General features: G+C 39.3%; 1 long non-coding RNA gene across 1 annotated transcript in view; it reads left to right on the top strand.

Annotated features, from left to right (window-relative positions):
* LOC126295176 (uncharacterized) overlaps window positions 1-17,039 on the top strand; it is a 55,547-nt gene extending 38,508 nt beyond the window's left edge. The window contains exon 4 of the long non-coding RNA XR_007552398.1: window positions 16,782-17,039. This is a non-coding gene — a long non-coding RNA (uncharacterized LOC126295176). The remainder of the gene's footprint in view (window positions 1-16,781) is intronic.
* The last annotated feature ends 896 nt before the right edge of the window (window positions 17,040-17,935 follow it).

Here is a 17,935-nt window from a genome sequence, read left to right as displayed (position 1 = left end):
TGTAGCTGCAGGACAGTTTCAAAATGGAGTCTGTAGGTAATGTACACTACACGCAGCATACCGTCATTGAATTTATCACTGCAGAGAAAGAAACAGTGGGGAATTTTCCCAAATGCTTGTGCAAAGTCTACAGAGCATCTGCTGTTGACGAAAGTACAATTAGTTGCTGGACATGGATGGTGAGGTCATCAGTAGGTGATTCAGTGGAGCTCCATAATTTTCAACAGTAGGGGAGACCATCCACAGCTGTTACACCTGACGCATCTGACCTAGCCCCCTCACGCTTTGTAGCGGTTCTACCTGTTTTTTATTTCTTTGTTTTCTGTCCTCGGTGTCAACATACTACATTGCTACACTGGCTGAAAACTAGAGTTTGTAAGCTGCACACTGACTACTGTAAATAATGTAGCCAACAGGTGCAAAGTTTCATTTCATAATACTTTAATTTCACTTTTCACAATTCCCTAATAACACACATTTATATTTCCTGTGCACTATAGTTATAACTTTTGATAAGCCTCATTAACAGTTAGCAGGAAAACCTCCACATACTACTACAATAGTTTACTGTTGAACATCTACGAGCAGTAAAACCCTAACCACAAAGTTCATAGTTCTTGAAGAGGAGAAAGGTACATATGGAGCAGAAATTTTCATTGGTTTTACACACAGCCTATTGGTGTAAAACTTATTCCACTCTTAAGTTGAGGCATTGGTGTTCTAAGCAACACAGGCTCCTCATCTGAAACTCAGCCATGGACTGACTGTCTCGTGACCAAAAATTGGGCTCTTATAAATCATCACAATAATAAGTGCTGAAACTACACATGGTTTCAAGTTACATTTACAGAAATTATAATTAAAACTTAACTCATTATATTAACTGAATACATTGAAAACTTCCATCTTTTTAACAGTTTCTTCTACTGCAAGAGTTAGGCCAAATTATTTGTTTAAATCATGAAATTGACATATATAGTTATGTAAACAATACTTTGGACAAAACTGTTAATTACTACGTAATTAATTAAGTCCTGGCTTTGCTAACATGTTTTCGAATATAGCCAAACAGATACTTCAAGATTACTAGTATTTCATCTTCCAAATGTTTATAACTAGTATAGAATTTATATTTGTTTATATGTCAACAATAGAATTTAAGTTACAAAACAATTACTCGTTTTGCCTTATATTGAAAGATACTAACTGGGAATAGTTGAAATAAATTATAAAATCAATTACATACATAAAACTAAGCATAAAATTAGATCTAGTGCTATATTCTCTAAAACTGATGGCCAACCTTTCTCTTCTATGGAAATGCAGATAATATTCACGTATGTTAATGGTAATTAGTTCAAAAATGGAAAAAAAAAACAAATTTAAGTGGCATATGGCAAAACAAGAGGCGAATTAAAAATATCCCAGATTGCTTCCTCACACCTCCACAAAGGTAGATGAGAGAGAGCACCTCCATTTGTGTGTAGTGCCATGCTGGAGCTGTTGTGCTGTCCTTTCCAGGAGCCAACAGTAAGGCCCAAAGAGTTTTTTTGTCCATGATGAGGGCAAACTTGGTTCTCAATTGGTAAACATGGCATTTCTCAATGTCAAAGATGATCGCCAAAGCTTCATTTTAGATTTGGAGTAGTTCTCTTGATTGGGTCTCAGAATCTTGGTTGCATAGGCAAGTGGTTGCTCAGTACTGTCATTCCTATGCACCAGCAATCCATTAATAACATAGTGAGAAGCATCAACAGCAAAAACAAGTGGACTTGAGGGAGAATAGGACATAAGGGAAGGCACAGAATGTTAGCATATGCTTTAGCTGTGTGAAAGTGTGCGATAATCAGCTGTTCAACTGAACTGGACACCCTCCTTTGCATTCGGAGGAGGGGATGCATAATGTGGGCCACTTGTGGAAGGAACTTAATAATAATAATAATAATAATAATAATAATAATAATACACCTTCCAAAAAAGGCATGCAGCTCCTGTAAGCTTTGGGGACAGGGTGGAAAGTCAGTAGCATCATACATTTGGAGGTTAATCAAAGTGATTGTAACTCCTTTGTCAGCCTGGAAACGGACATCCTGGTTTGCAACTGTGAGATTGAGAAACAACTTAGTGACAGGAGGATTGCTCTGAGAAACAACTGTCCAAAGTTTAGGCACCATCCCTTGATGCATGTGGGGGCAAACAGTTTGAAGATGCCCATCTTTCCTACAGTGGACACATTGTGCCCAGGGACCCAGACAGGCCACTCATGGCTTTTCTATGCAGCAACCATGATGGGAGATCCTGCTGCTTACACCAGTGAGGCATGACAGTTTGTTCAGAGGTCCTTGACGAGGCTGATATCAATGAATCATGACACCACCTTCAGGAGAAAGACTCAAGAGAATTCCACCCCTGAGGCAGTGACTGGACCACTGCTACCTGAGGTTGAGCCATGAAGCATTCATTTTCTTCATGTGTGATTTTCAAAATACTGTCCAGGAAAGATTTGTCTAGTTACAGGGCTGCAGTGCATACTTCGGGATTTAGAGCGAATTGGATCACTATGGCTTGAATAAAAGCCTCTTCATATGAAGTTTTGCAAGCCAGGTTTGTACAAGTGAAATCACACTGTCAACTCGGTCCTTGCATATCCGTCACTCATGATTGGTGCAACTGAGCAGCTCATTTGTGGTATTGATGGAACTCTGGACGTTACGCAAGCATGTTGAATCACTGTGAATAATACTTTAATGGCAACAAGCACATCTCCTGAAACAGGAGTGTGACAGGTTTCAAGAGTGAAGCAAACTTCTTTAATAAGATAAAAGTCTCTGGAGAATCCCAAGACATGAAGAGCATCATGTAAAACCCAAAAAGTGGAAAAGGTTTTTTCTCAGCTGCTGCAAGTATATGTCACGGTCCTCTTTGGCTTTGTTGAACGGTGGAAATGCAGGTGGGTGGCTCTCTACCTGACAAGTGACAGCAGCCTGGATGGGGTGGGAACCCTGAATCTGTAGGTAATCCTAAATTCCCTGATGGAGTAAATCAGTTTGCTTTTATTGCTAAAACTGCTGTTGTAACTGCTACAGTAGGACGAGCTATAGCTGTTCTACGAGCTGTATAAGCTTTGCATTCATGGGACGCCACTAACCTTTGACCTCATTGCCTATTATAGTGACTGGAATCAGACAAGACCTGGAATGACTCGAGAACCTGTGGAGGCTGTGAGCCACCAGAGAGTAAGGTGGTGGACAACGACATCAAAAAGACAAACAATGGAGAAGGCACAGTGGAATAACAGTGCAGCGAGTAAACTAAGATCGAAATCCTAAGATGTAGTGAATCCAGAACACCACAGTGATGTGTAGTGAGATCAGTCCAGTAGTGCAGTGAAATCACAAGTGGCAACCATGGGTGCTGATAGGTTGGCAGAAAGGGTGTGTCTCTGCAGCCAGTGTTGTGGTGGTGTCAGCAGCAGTTATAGATTAAGGCACTTCCCTCTAGCAGCCGGGGTACCAGAGAAAGAAAGGAAGAGAATGTGGACTGGAGGAAAAGAATGAAATAGAAATCTAGCTGGCAGACTTTTTCACAGACTACAGTTTAATCACTGCTAGCACTTTGTTTAAGATTGATGAAAGAGGTTTCACTTGATGGAGATACCTAAAGACAACGGAAGATTTCAGGTTGATTGTATATATATAATCCCTGAACCATTACACCAACAACCTGAAAACAGCTTTCGCATCCCGCAACTACCCTCCCGACCTGGTGCAGAAGCAAATAACCAGCCTCAAACCCAGAACCTCTCACAGAAGAACCCTAAAAGTGCCCCACTTGTGACAGGATACTTCCCGGGAATGGATGAGACTCTGAATGTGGCTCTCCAGCAGGGATACGACTTCCTAAAATTCTGCCCCGAAATGAGATCCATCCTTCATGAAATCCTCCCCACTACACCAAGAGTGTCTTTCCGCCGTCCACCTAACCTTCGTAACCTCTTGGTTCATCCCTATGAAATCCCCAAACCACCTTCCCTACCCTCTGGCTCCTACCCTTGTAACCGCCCCTAGTGTAAAACCTGTCCTATGCAACCTCCCACCACCACCTACTCCAGTCCTGTAACCTGGAAGGTGTACACAATCAAAGGAAGAGCCATGTGTGAAAGCATCCATGTGATTTACCAACTGACCTGCCTACACTGTGACGCTTTCTATGTGGGAATGACCAGCAACAAACTGTCCATTCGCATAAATTGACACAGGCAGACAGTGTTTGTTGGTAATGAGGATCACCCTGTGGCTAAACATGCCTTGGTGCACGGCCAGCACATCTTGGCACAGTGTTACACCGTCCGGGTTATCTGGATACTTCCCACCAACACCAACCTATCTGAACTCCGGAGATGGGAACTCGCCCTTCAGTATATCTTCTCTTCTCGATATCCGCCAGGCCTCAACCTCCGCTAACTTCAAGTTGCCGTTGCTCATACCTCACCTGTCTTTCAACAACTCCTTTGCCTCTGTACTTCCGCCTCGACTGACATCTCTGCCCAAACTCTTTGCCTTTACAAATGTCTGCTTGTGTCTGTGTATGTGCGGATGGATATGTGTGTGTGTGTGCGAGAGTACACCTGTCCTTTTTCCCCCTAAGGTAAGTCTTTCCGCTCCCGGGATTGGAATGACTCCTTACCCTCTCCCTTAAAACCCACATCCTTTCGTCTTTCCCTCTCCTTCCTTCTTTCCTGAAGAAGCAACTGTCGGCTGAGAAAGCTAGAAATTCTGTGAGTGTGTTTGTGTGTTTTATTTATTGTGTCTATCTACCGGCACTTTCCTGCTTGGTAAGTCTTGAAATTTTTGTTTTCCCATGTGGAAGTTTCTTTCTATATATCATTTCCAGGGACAGCTGTACAATCTGATCATACTGTATTGTCTATGAACTGGAAATCAAGGAGATAGGACTAGGATAAATTGAAATAACTAGTAGTTGTTGAGAGTTTCAAATGTGATGGAGAGGTGGTAAGCTGAAGGCAGCAGAGTATCAAATATCCAAAAAGATAAGGCCCTTAGAAAACACTTGGGGCATAGAATTTAATGTGCAAGATGTGGCAATATGAAAATTCACCCAGTGGATCAGGCAACCCAGAATATGGACATGAAATTGACAGAGACTTCAAAATGGTGAAGCCATACCATGACAAAACTATTTTGCCTGTTATGCAAGACATAAAGAGGCGGGTGAAATAACCATCAGTATGCAAGAAGAATAGGCCATTTCCAAAGAGGTGGTTGCTGACAGAAGTGAATATTTACTTTAATATGTTATGTTTTTTTGACAGAAACATGGAAAGAGTAATAGAAATCATATTCGGAAAAGATTAGTTTGAGTTTTGAAATGCAGGAACAAGCAAGACTATGGTGAACCCAAAACTTATCATTGAAGACACACTAAAGAAAAGAAAACCTACATTTACAGCATTTGTAGATTTAGAAGCAGCTTTTGGCAGTCTATACTGGAATAAAACCTTTTAAATACAGGGATGAGAAACCTTATTTATAGCCTTTACAGAAACCAGAGTTCACTTACAAACAGTAGTTGAGAATGAGTGAGACAGAGTTGTAGCCTATCCTTAACTTTATTCATTTGGTACAGTTACAAGCAGTAAAGAATGTCAAGAAGAAATAAGAACTTTGAAGTTCACTTTATGACTTTATAATTCAGCCAGAGACAACAAAGGGCTCTGAGGAGCTGTGGAAGGGAATGAACAGTGTCTTGGAAAGGACTACCAGGATGAGTACCATCAAAAGCAAAACAAGGATAGTGCTACATAGACAAATTAAATCAGATGATGGTGATGGTATTAGTTTATGAAGTGAGACAGTAATAGATGAGTTTTTTTTTATTTGGGCAGCAAAATAACTGACAATAGCTAGAGTAGAGAAAATAAATGCATTTTGGCAGTAGCATTAAAGTTGTTTCAAAAAAAGGCTAATTTGTTACTATTGAATTACATTTAAGTGTTAAGAAGCCATTTCTGGAGTACTTGTGTCAAGTGCAACTTTGTACAGAAGTGACACATTAACAATAAACAGTTGAGGTAAGAAGGAAATAAGTGCTTTTGATATGAGTTGCTACAGAAGATTTGATAGATGGATCACATAACTAATGAAAAGCTGGTGAACTGGATGGTGAGAAACATTTTTGCTACAACTTGGCTAACACAACGGATGGGTTTATAGGACACCCCCTGATGCATCTAGGAATAATTAATTTTTCAATTTTGGTCTTCCTGGGGGGGAGTTAACAATAGAACAAGGAGACTAAGCATTGAATACAGTAAGCTGCTTCAATTTGATTCAGGGTGCTGCAGTTAAGTTAGTGAAGAAAAGGCCTGCACAGGCTAGACTAGCATGCAAAGTTGCATCAAACAGGACTTCAGACTAAAGATCACAGAAACATATAGAGCTACTATATCAAATGTTGTGTATATATGCACAGCTCATGAGAGAATTTTGCTTGCTGAACCTGGCAGTGGTAAATGTAAAGTTCCTCCTCCTGGCCTTGATCAGACAACTGGGCCCAACCAACTGCCATGTCATCCTCTGCCAATGGCATTTGATGCAGTACAGAGAAACATGTGGTCTGCACACTGCTAACTTGGTCATTGATGGGTGTCTTGAGCTTGGGACCACTATTAATCAGTTGAGTAGCTCCTCAGTTGGTCTCAGGAGGCTGAGTGCACTCCATACCAGTCCTCCCACCAAGGAAAATCCCTGGCAGTACAAGGAATTGAACTGAGGTTCCGCTGAATCACAGTCAGCCATACAAAATTGTTAAGGCTTTTGTGGCCACTTGTTGACAAACTGCCTATTGGCTTCTGTCTCAGGTTCTTCGGCCAAGTTCATTTAATGATTTTACTGACGTTTTGCCATCATGGAGGGTGAAGCTTTGACAATGCCAGCCACTCGTGCTGGTGAAACATCTGTAAAATCATTAGGTTGAACATTGGCCGAAGAACCCAAGACAGAAGCTAATAGGCAATTTGTCAACAGTCAGCCATGCTGACCACCCTGCTATGGAGGCAGGTGACCTAGCAGTGGAACACTTACTAAATTTCCTAACTAAAGCAGTGGTTTTTCACCTCTCATATGGCAATCACTGCTGTGAAATTGACTCCTGAGCATAACAGTCATCTAGAAAAATAGTTTGAATGAAAACAGTATGATAGTAACTGTATAAACTGTATCTTGATGATAGCTCTACTGTTACCAAAATAGATGAATCCAAAGAAGCAGCTTCAGCAGTGCTGGGCTCCCAGGAAATGGAAACACATGCTCCATAAGTATACATTTTCATTGTTCTCTGCAGTAGATCCTGTTGACATTCAAGCCCCAGAAGTTTAAAATCCAGACTTCTTTCCATTGTGAAACATTGTAGAACATCTGTAATAATTTGGATGTTCATATGTTTTCAAAAACATTCTGCTGTCACATGGAAGGAAAGATGCCTACAAGATATATGAAATCCAATATACTTAGACATTTAATAAACAAGCAGCCATGGCTAATAAGCTGTTGTTGGTCAGTGCCGCTTGATGTCACTGGTGTCACAGCAGTACCATAGACTGGAGTTTGCTAAGCGATCACCATAGTGTTTTTTCTGGCATATACTGTGTTTCTCTCAACCATTGTTGGAACTGGCCAAGTTAAAAGTGAAGTATAACAATAGAGCTACAGACAGGATGAGACAGGCCAGATTAGCAGAATGTTGCACAGTTGACTTTATTGTCTATAAGTTATGGATTTTTACCATTTAAAATACACTGCAGCTCCAAAGAAACTGGTATAGACATGCATATTCAAATATAGAGAGATGTTAACAGGCGCAATACAGCACTGCAGTTGGCAATGCCTATCTAAGACAGCAAGTGTCTTGGGCAGTTAGATAATTTATTGCAGGTACAATGGCAGGTTATTAAGATGTAAGTGAATTTGAGCATGGTGTTATAGTTGGCACACAAATGATGGGACACAGCATGTCCAAAGTAGTAATGAAGTGGGGATATTCCCCACATGACCATTTCATGAGTGTACCGTGAATGTCAGAAATCTGCTAAAACATCAAATCTCCAACATCACTGTGGCTGGAAAAAGATCCTGCAAGAATGGGACCAATGATGACTGAAGAGAATTGTTCAGCATGACAGAAGTGCAACCATTCTGCAAATTGCTGCAGATTTCAATGCTGGGGCATCATTAAGTGTCAGCATGTGAACATTTCAATGAATCATCATCAGTAGGGGTGTTCGGAGCCAAATGCCCACTTGTGTACTCCTTGATGATTGCACGACACAAAGCTTAATGCTTCACCTGGGCCTGTCAACACAGGCATTGGACCATTGATGACTGGAAACATGTTACCTGGTCCCACAAGTCTCTTTTCGAATAGTATCAAATGGAAGGATGTTTACAGATATGGAGATAACCTCATGAATCAATCCATGGACCCTGCATGTCAGCAGGGGACTCTTCAAGCTGGTGGCTCTGTAATGGTGTGGGGCATGTGCAGTTAAGAGTGATGTGGGACCACTTATATGTCTAAATACAACTCTGACAGGTGACACATATGTAAGAAACCTGTCTGATCATCTGCATCCATTCATTTCATTGTGCAGTCCAACAGACTTGGACAATTTCAGCAGGAAAGTACGACGCCCCACATATCCAGAATTGCTACAGAGTGGATTCAGAAACACTCTTCTGAGTTTAAACACTTCTGCTAGCCATCAAACTCCCCAGATATGAATATAATGGAGCATATCTTGGATGCCTTGAAACATGTTGTTCAGAAGAGATCTCCACCTGCTCATACTCTTACGGATTTATGGACAGCCCTGCAGGATTCATGGTGTCAGCACCCTCCAGCACTACTTCAGATAATAGTTGAGTTAATGCCATGTCATTTTGCATCACTTCTGCATGCTCACGGGGGCCCTACACAACATTAGGCAGGCGTACCAGTTTCTCTGGAACTGCAGGGTAATTTCCGATCAACACAAATACCACTTTTACCATATTAATGATTCATATAAGGTACATGATGCAGGTTAACAAATAACATTGATCTTACATTAAACAACATTAAGGCAGAATGTTTAATCTGTAGATACTAACTGGAACACAGGAATTTTTTTCTTGATTGTCTCCCATTTAGCCTTCCATTTCAGATGCCTGAGCCAGATGAAAATCCTTATTCTTGTGTAAAAGAAAATTACATTTTATTAATTTTGTTGAACTGCAAAAGTACAATGAATTTTTCCATCACTGTTTTGCCCAGCAAAATACATTCTTCTGGAAAGCTGTGCACAAATTCTCAAACTTTATCAGCATAGTTGGCCACATAGGTATTGGAGATATGAGACCATAAGGAACCACTGTGATGCAATAATGATTTATATCTCTTCTGTGCATGCGTACTGTGGAATTAAAATGTATATGGCCTTTAGCCATTCTAGCCCACATTAACTGTGTGCTTCTCTCCTTGCCAGTCCTGCATTTTGTGACATGGCCCACTGCTTTATTCAAATTAACATGCATGTATTTTACCATCATTCATTTAGAAACATTTTTCACACTATGCAAATACTTAAATGAAATACATTACACAGTTTTGTTCATACTTATTCTACCACATACTGTTATATTTTCTCATTGCAGTTATTTTTATTTTAATATATTTCATTAACGAGAATGGCAGTCATTTGTCAAAATGACTTCTTCATCCTTTCTTGCCCATTTTGCATCATGTTATTCAAATCCTTCTACAATTATTAATACATAAATGTGTTGTTAAATAAGCATAGAAAATGAATGTCAGTACAAATTACCCATGCAAAGGCTAATAACTTTGTGTGTTTGAGGATGACTGCTTTAGGTGGACAGTTTCTCCTGTTACGTTACATACTCCCACTTCACAAATTCATTACCTCAGTGATGGCTACATGAAGTAGCACCAAGACTTCCACCCTGTACTGCTACTGTCTATATAAATAAGAAACAAATGTGAGTACAAATAAAACTGATCCAAAACCTGACTAGGAACTTCATGTGGTGAAAAATTTGGCATCGAAATAAGAGATGTGTAAGCAATATACATCTAAACTGTAAGTGATCTTTATTTTTGAAACACATTTAATTAGTGTTTATGGATATCAATCAAATCAGTTTAAATGGAATTGTCTATCTTCAGTTCATGTCATTACACACCACTTCACTGGTTATGCCCTCATTGCAGTCTCCAGTTGCTGCCACAGCAAGGACCTCCTCCTTGAGTCCCAGCTCCATCTGGCATCAGCACACCACCTCACTCACATTAAAGTACAGCCACCAATGCAATGTACTCCTCTTCAGTGAAGCCATTGTGCTGACAAGCATCAAACAAATGACCAAAATCAAAAGTTGCCCGTAACTGAACCCTATGGCTTCTCAGTGATCATGTTATTGAAACCCTCCCTCGTTTACCATGTGTTTACTGTATCAGATCACAAGTGAAAGAAATTGATGCACATACAAATATCAAATGAATACAGATTCCTTATGGATCAATCTCAGAACCTTATCACAATCATAGACTTTATAATTCATAAACATTTTTCTTAGACAGGTACGTTATATACTATTCCACCCAGCAGACATAAAGTAACATTTCATTGCATATGATGTATAATTACAATTATACCACTAGTATTTTTTCAAATTACAGATATTTTCCCTTGCCGAGACCTTTTTTTTGCCAGCTCATAACTGGCATCACTCCCATGCACCTGCTGCAAGCTCCAGATGCAACTTTTCTTGCCATATTCAGACACAACCTATTGTCCCAATGAGCTTTCTTCCTACATCCCAATATTATTGCTCAGTAACTAACCCCCAAAACAACAGTTACATTTACTCAACATAGACCTTAAATCCTAAAAAATCTCTTACAAGTATACACACAACAGTAGGTTAGTTTACACAATCTTCAATATACTTAACCAGTTTCACATATACAACTAATATACTGGAACTCTAGAGTCTCCATTTATCACTATTATATCACCTGCCTGCATATAGCCTCAACTCACTCACATTCCAGAGAACAAATAGGTTCTTTCTGCTCCCTCCTGCCTGTTTCTCCATTACTTGTCATTGTCACTATGCTCATTCCTAGTACTTCATTATCTGTTCACATTGCCATTGAAATTATTTCCATAATTGTTACCCTTATTCCGATTTCTACCTTCCATGTGTTCTACCAGTTTTGGTTTAGAACACAGTGGCCTGACCATGTTCTCCACAAAATTCAGAAACTATTGCACTGAATCAGTAGGGCTGTGTGTTAGATCTCATTGCAAGTTTTCTGGCAGCCTTCTTTTTAGTGTTGATATTTCTGTTAGTACCCCTAACACTATCTAAATTTATTAGTTTGCTGAGTTCCCTCCAGTGATGGATACATACAGGGAGGGAGTAGGGTGGGGTGAGGGGGGGAGGGACCATGAGAGCTAATGCTAATAGCCACTTTGCTTGTATTGTTGAAGAGGTGAAGGCAGTTACAGAAGAGTTAGATGTAGAGATGAGTGTTCCTCATCTTACAGGCAGACAAAGACACTGGGAAAACTGCAATCATAATGATGCTATGACATATTGGAAGAGAGCTGTTTTTATGCCAACATTGAACCATGTTATGTCTGACATGAGAGAACGTTTTGCTGAAGAAAATAATTATCATTTAAAATTCAGTATACCTTTGCTCTCACGACTACGGAAACATAATGGTAATGATCTGGCACGTAAACTGAATCAGTGCTTAACTGAACTACCATACTTTGAAGAAGAGTCACTCTTTGTGATTAAAAAGAGAATAATGAGAGAGATTCTCAATACAAGCAAATGATCAAAAATGGTTCAAATGGCTCTGAGCACTATGGGACTCAACTGCTGTGGTCATTAGTCCCCTAGAACTTAGAACTACTTAAACCTAACTAACCTAAGGACATCACACACATCCATGCCTGAGGCAGGATTCGAACCTGCGGCCGTAGCAGTCGCACAGTTCCGGAGTGCGCGCCTAGAACCGCTAGACCACCGCGGCCGGCGAGCAAATGATCATAAATTCCCTTAATGATCATGCCTCTGTCATGCAAGCGTTGTCTGTCTGTCCTAGCTCTGACTATCCTACTTTGCACACGCTGTGCAAAATATTTGCTTGGCTACCTGCATGTGTTGCTACAGTAGAAAGCAGTTTTTCAACATTGCGGTGTACAAAAACATGGCTGAAGTTGACAGTGAAAGACCATCAGCTTAATAGCTTAGCTCTGTTGAACATTCACCCTGACTTTGATTGTCCTATTGGCAATGGAATAAACCAATTTGCCAGGAAGAGTAGGCACATAGATTTCATCATCATTTAAGGAAGAGAACCGCAATTGCAACTTTTTTATAGCATAAGATGGCATCATCTTGTATATGTGTACAATTAGTTTAAATAAAACTTTCTTAAACTTTGCATGTGACTTGATTATTTTTTTTTTACTATGGTATAGGTAAAGGTAGATCAAGATTCTTTAAGCGCCCCCTCCTTAGGTTTTTATGTATCCACCATTGGTTCCTTCACATAGAGTTCTCTCATAGTATCTCTACCATTTCTGTAATTTGGGACATTTAAGAAGTAATTGTCCAGCCTTAATTGCTTGGCCTACCCCCAACATTTATGCAAAAACATTGCTTCAAATTCCTTAAAGTCTACAAATTCCTCAGCTTGTTGGTTAGCCCAAGTCTGAACTGGTCCCTTTACAAACTGCACTTTTACCTCCTCACTCATCACTGTTATAAAGCTATCTTTGCATGTAGGCAAGAAATCTATTGCGTGGTACTGTTTTCACCCCTGAGCGGCTCTATAATACTACCAACCTCCATGGGACACCCTACCATCATAACTGCCCGCCCAGCTGGTATATTACTTACAGTATCTCCAAGTTCAGTTTTTAAACCTCCAAGTTCAGATTTTATACTAGCATCTTGTTCAGATTTAATATTTTCCAATTCTGAATCTAAACTTTCATCTAATTTCTCACTCACTGCATTCAGTAACTGAGTGAGTTCTTGTCCTTGCACCCAAGCACCCTCCTATGGAAAACTAAGGCCACTACTATCACTCCTAATATCCTTTGGTCCACAATCACTTGAAAGTTTCTGCCTCTCATCAGTCACAGCTGACGACTAGCAACACAAGATGTATAATGCTACTGATGCTTATACTTAATTGTGGCTGCTACAACATTGACTATTAGTGTGACATGTAATCAAGCATCACAGGGATGGCAGGGCAACGGTGTGGAGACAGTCACAGCACATCTGTGTGTGGCACAGCAAGTGAGAACAGAAACACTTAGCAGTGCTGGTACAGTCAGAGGTGTCTCGCTACAACTGCCATGTGATCTGGTGGTAGCACGAACACAGCAGCTCTGCGAAATTCACATGGACCAGCAGTATCTCATAAGGGTGAAATAGACTGTCCCACAAAAAGTTGTGGCAAGAAGTAGGCACTCATTGCAGAGTCTCTTATGGTGCTGCATACTGGTGTATTAATGTTCACATATGCTCAATGATTTGCAGTGCCAAACTGTTACTGATGTGCACTGCGTGTAGGTTTGGGCCCCCACACTAACTGTTCTCAGGCCTATACACTTCCTGGGACACTCAATCCCAAAATACTTGTTAAGTGGAAAGGAAACAGACCATTCCCTGATGAGCCTACCTAATTGCAGTGATTCCTTTGGTTAGCAGTAACTACTGGTACTAGCATTACAGTAGAGGCTGAATGTACAACCAGTTAAATGACTCGTCTACACAGCCGTTTCATTGCACTTGGTTGCTTTATGTCCTTACATGAGTGATTAATGATTATTAATGTGACCTATGAGGTCCAACAGTGAAATACCAATCTATAAGAGTAAAATAAGCAATGAAATCAGAAATTGGGGATATGCATATTTAGCACATGTTAGAATTATATTGTTGCTTTATTCATAGAAAATTTCTTTTCTATGAATGATGGTCCTACACACAATGGTCCAGTCAAGTCTAAAATAGTTTTAGCATAGTAGTTGTGGGCAGTGGACAGTTCACTACATCACAGTCACTATAAATTGCACTATGTTGACAGCTCAAAAACTTATAAACTGAAGATAAGCTTCTGAACAATCATATAGGCATGATTCTACCACAGAATTAAAATGTGTGTGGCTCCTGGCCATTCTAGCCCACATTACCTGTGCAGCTCCCAATGCACCAAATACCTCAATCTCTGGCTTGCGTCCCTATCCTACATTTTGTCACATGGCACACCACTCTAGTCAAAATATCATGCACATACTTGACAATAATTTGTTTAGGAACACTTCTCACACTATACAAATATTTAACCAAAATACATTACACAGTTCTGTACACACTTATTGTATCACATATTATTTTTTCTCATTACAGTTCAGTTATTTTTATTTTAATATAGTCCATGAACTGGAACAGCAATCACTTGTCAAAACATCTACTTTATTCTTTCTTGCCCATTTTGCATATTCAGATACTTCTGCAATTATTAATACATAAATGTATTAGTAAATAAACATAGAAAAAGAAATATCAGTACAAATTTCCCAAGCAGAGGCTAATAGCAATATGTATTTGTGCATGACTGTTTCAGGTGCACAGTTTCACCTGTTATGTTACAGCATCTAGTCAGCCACTGGATCTTCCCCACTGACATCACAGTATTTGTCTTTTGGATCTGGAGCTCTCACCCTTATATCACAGTAATAAGCCATGTTTGACACAGTTTCACATGGTGACTGGGATTCGCCCACTATGAAACCAGATTAGATGACCACGTTCCTTGCCATTGTTCACAGCAGAGGACTGCAACTTCCAGTTTGATAATGTCCTGACTCACTCATACAGCTGGAAATGGCACTGTGATCTGTATTTGCGAAACAGCAAATGGTGTTCCAATACTTCAGCATCTCTCAGTGATCTGGAAAAGTTTCTTTGTGGGAATGAAATGAAACTCAATGACAAGTTTTACAGAAATTGCAGTTTACGGTGACATGCTGCACTGTATTCTAAAGGTAGTCCTCCACAATATCAAACAGTTGTTACTATTTTTTGTCCAACTTGTGTATTTCATTCATGGATGCAAAGAAAAACAGTGTGGTGTTACAAATTTCTACATACACAACTGTTCACTGAATTATATTGTCTGCATTATGTTATGCATAAAAAAATCTACAGTAAATAAAATAGAAAGAAACTTCCACATGGGAATAATATATTAAAAACAAAGATTCCAAGACTTACCAAGCGGGAAAGCGCCGGTAGATAGGCACAATGAATAAAACACACAAACACACACACAAATTTCAAGGTTTTACAACCAACAGTTGCTTCATCAGGAAAGAGGGAAAGACGAAAGAATGTGAGTTTTAAGGGAGAGGGTATGGAGTCATTCTAAGCCCGGAAGTGGAAAGACTTACCTTGGGGGAAAAAGGGACAGGTATACACTTGCACGCACACACACACACACACACACACACACACACACACACACACACACACACACACACACACACACATATCCATCCGCACATATACAGACACAAGCAGACATATGTAAAGGCAAAGAGTTTCAAGGGTGACAATGTTGGTGATATTTTCCAATTCTGCCAGTATTATGCACCATGAATCCACCCCTGGAGGACAGACAATTAACCAGGAATACTACAAATGTGTCCTTGACCATTTGTATGAGAACGTGCAGAAGAAAAGGCCTGCATTGTGGAAAGCCAGGAGTTGGGTGCTAGACCATGACAATGCTCCAGCTCATCGTGCCTTCTCCATCATTGAATTTTTGACCAAATTCAAAATTCCTATGCTTCCACAACTGCCAAATTACCATGATTTGGCTCCTGCAGACTTCTACCTGTTTCCTAAACTGAAATTTTCACTAAAATTGAAGGGATTTGACTCAATTGAAGACATCCAGGAAAATATGGAGAGCATCTTTAACAGAGTTCAGAAAATAAATTTCCAGGAATGTTTCCAAAAGTGGAAACACCATTGGAGTCGGTTTGTTCAGTCAAAAGGGGGCTGTGAAGGAGATGCATCACAGTAGCATGTAAGTACCACCATTGTACAATTATAAGCCCATTGTTAAAACTTTCCATTCACACCTGACATATTCATCATATTTTACTATGCTACAGAGTAACAAAGTTCCAGTAGAAATTCAGCCTTACATCAACAGCTGTATATATTTCTAACACTGTAGGAAAGAATGCACTTAGCAGAACAGGACTGGTGATGTATTGAAAAATGAATTGAGCTAACATAGAGTTTCTTAATCTATAGTTATTTTAGAATAGTCCAGTGAGAAAAAGTACAAACCTGTCAAGTACTTACTGTTAATAAAATAGCTTTCCATGTTCCTTCACATTTGCAATGCGTTTTGTGAGTTTTGTGTCCTACTGAATCTTTCCTCTGTTATTTGAGAGGTATGGTCAATAAGGATCACAAAAAATTATTCACATAAAGTACTGTATTTTAGGGAACTTCAATTTAATTTTATTTAATTTTTTAAGTTTTATCTTTGAAATACTACTTAAAACAAACATGAAGCGATATATATTATTATGTTACAAAAGTTTTTGTTTGGCACATAGCTATTGTTATATTCATTTTCTTACTTTTCAGTGGGGAAGTTCTGCAATATGTTCATCAACAGAAGACAAAGGTGACAAAAATGTCAAAAAGAAAAATGCAAAGTTTATTCATACCTCATCAGAAAATCAGGCTGTAAATGATATATATGCAGCACTGCTAAAGGGAGAACCCATCCCAAAACATATAATATCGAAAGCAATGAATGTTGGCAGTGATGATAGTTCATTTGAATATATTGAATGATTTAATGAGCATAGAGACCTGGGCCATAGTATTTTATGTGCTGTGCAGTGCTGGCTTGTATGATTAGTTTCTTCTCTCTGTGGCTCAAGGTATAAAATAATAATAATTATTAATTTTACTAGTGCTTTTTTCCATTTGTGGGGAATATAATGGTATGTTATATATGATACATATAAGTTTTTAAATAAAAATTAACTATGAAATACTCTCTTCTTACTGAACTGTAGGTGTCATTGATCCATGATTCCCATCCCAGAATGTTGACAGATTTGAAGCCCTAATTACTCCTTTGTTTTATTTATCCACTGTAGTGTCTATTAACTTTATATCACAGATTATTTATTTATTTTACAGTGGCATTGAGTGATGTGAATGAGAAAGGCAACCATTCAAAGGCAGGCTCCAGTTCTATAAGATAAAATAGAGCCAAGTCAGAGAAACTCTGCCCCTCCCTCATTACTTATCCCACACAGCATTTCCTTCCTTTTTTTTCTGTTCTAATCTTCTCCTTCCATATTCTCTTAATTACAGACAACTCCATGACTCAAAGAAACACCAAACTACCAAACTCCTCTCTGAGCAAGCATGTTGTGGTGAAGGTGCATATGAATACATGCAAGTATGGAAACTGAGTGTAACTCCACAACAAGGTAAACAAAACCACTCAATATCTTTCCTGTTTCATTCATACAATATGAAATATGATTAACAAAGAAAGTTATCCAGGCAGAGACAGAGAGAGAGAGAGAGAGAGAGAGAGAGAGAGAGAGAGAGAGAGAGGAGGTGCAACCTCTCAGTAAAAATAAAAAAATAAAAAGAAATTTCTGAGTTCTTGGAATTAATCATGCATCTAGAAAACTTGAATCATTAATTAAAATCTTTGATGACAAACTGCAGGTTACCACAAGGATTACCAGGACAAAAACATTAGACTTAAAATG

Source organism: Schistocerca gregaria, chromosome 11 (assembly GCF_023897955.1).
Source record: "Schistocerca gregaria isolate iqSchGreg1 chromosome 11, iqSchGreg1.2, whole genome shotgun sequence".
NCBI lineage: Eukaryota > Metazoa > Arthropoda > Insecta > Orthoptera > Acrididae > Schistocerca > Schistocerca gregaria.
The sequence above is the reverse complement of the archived record's forward strand: the minus strand, read 5'-3'. Positions and strand labels throughout refer to the sequence as shown.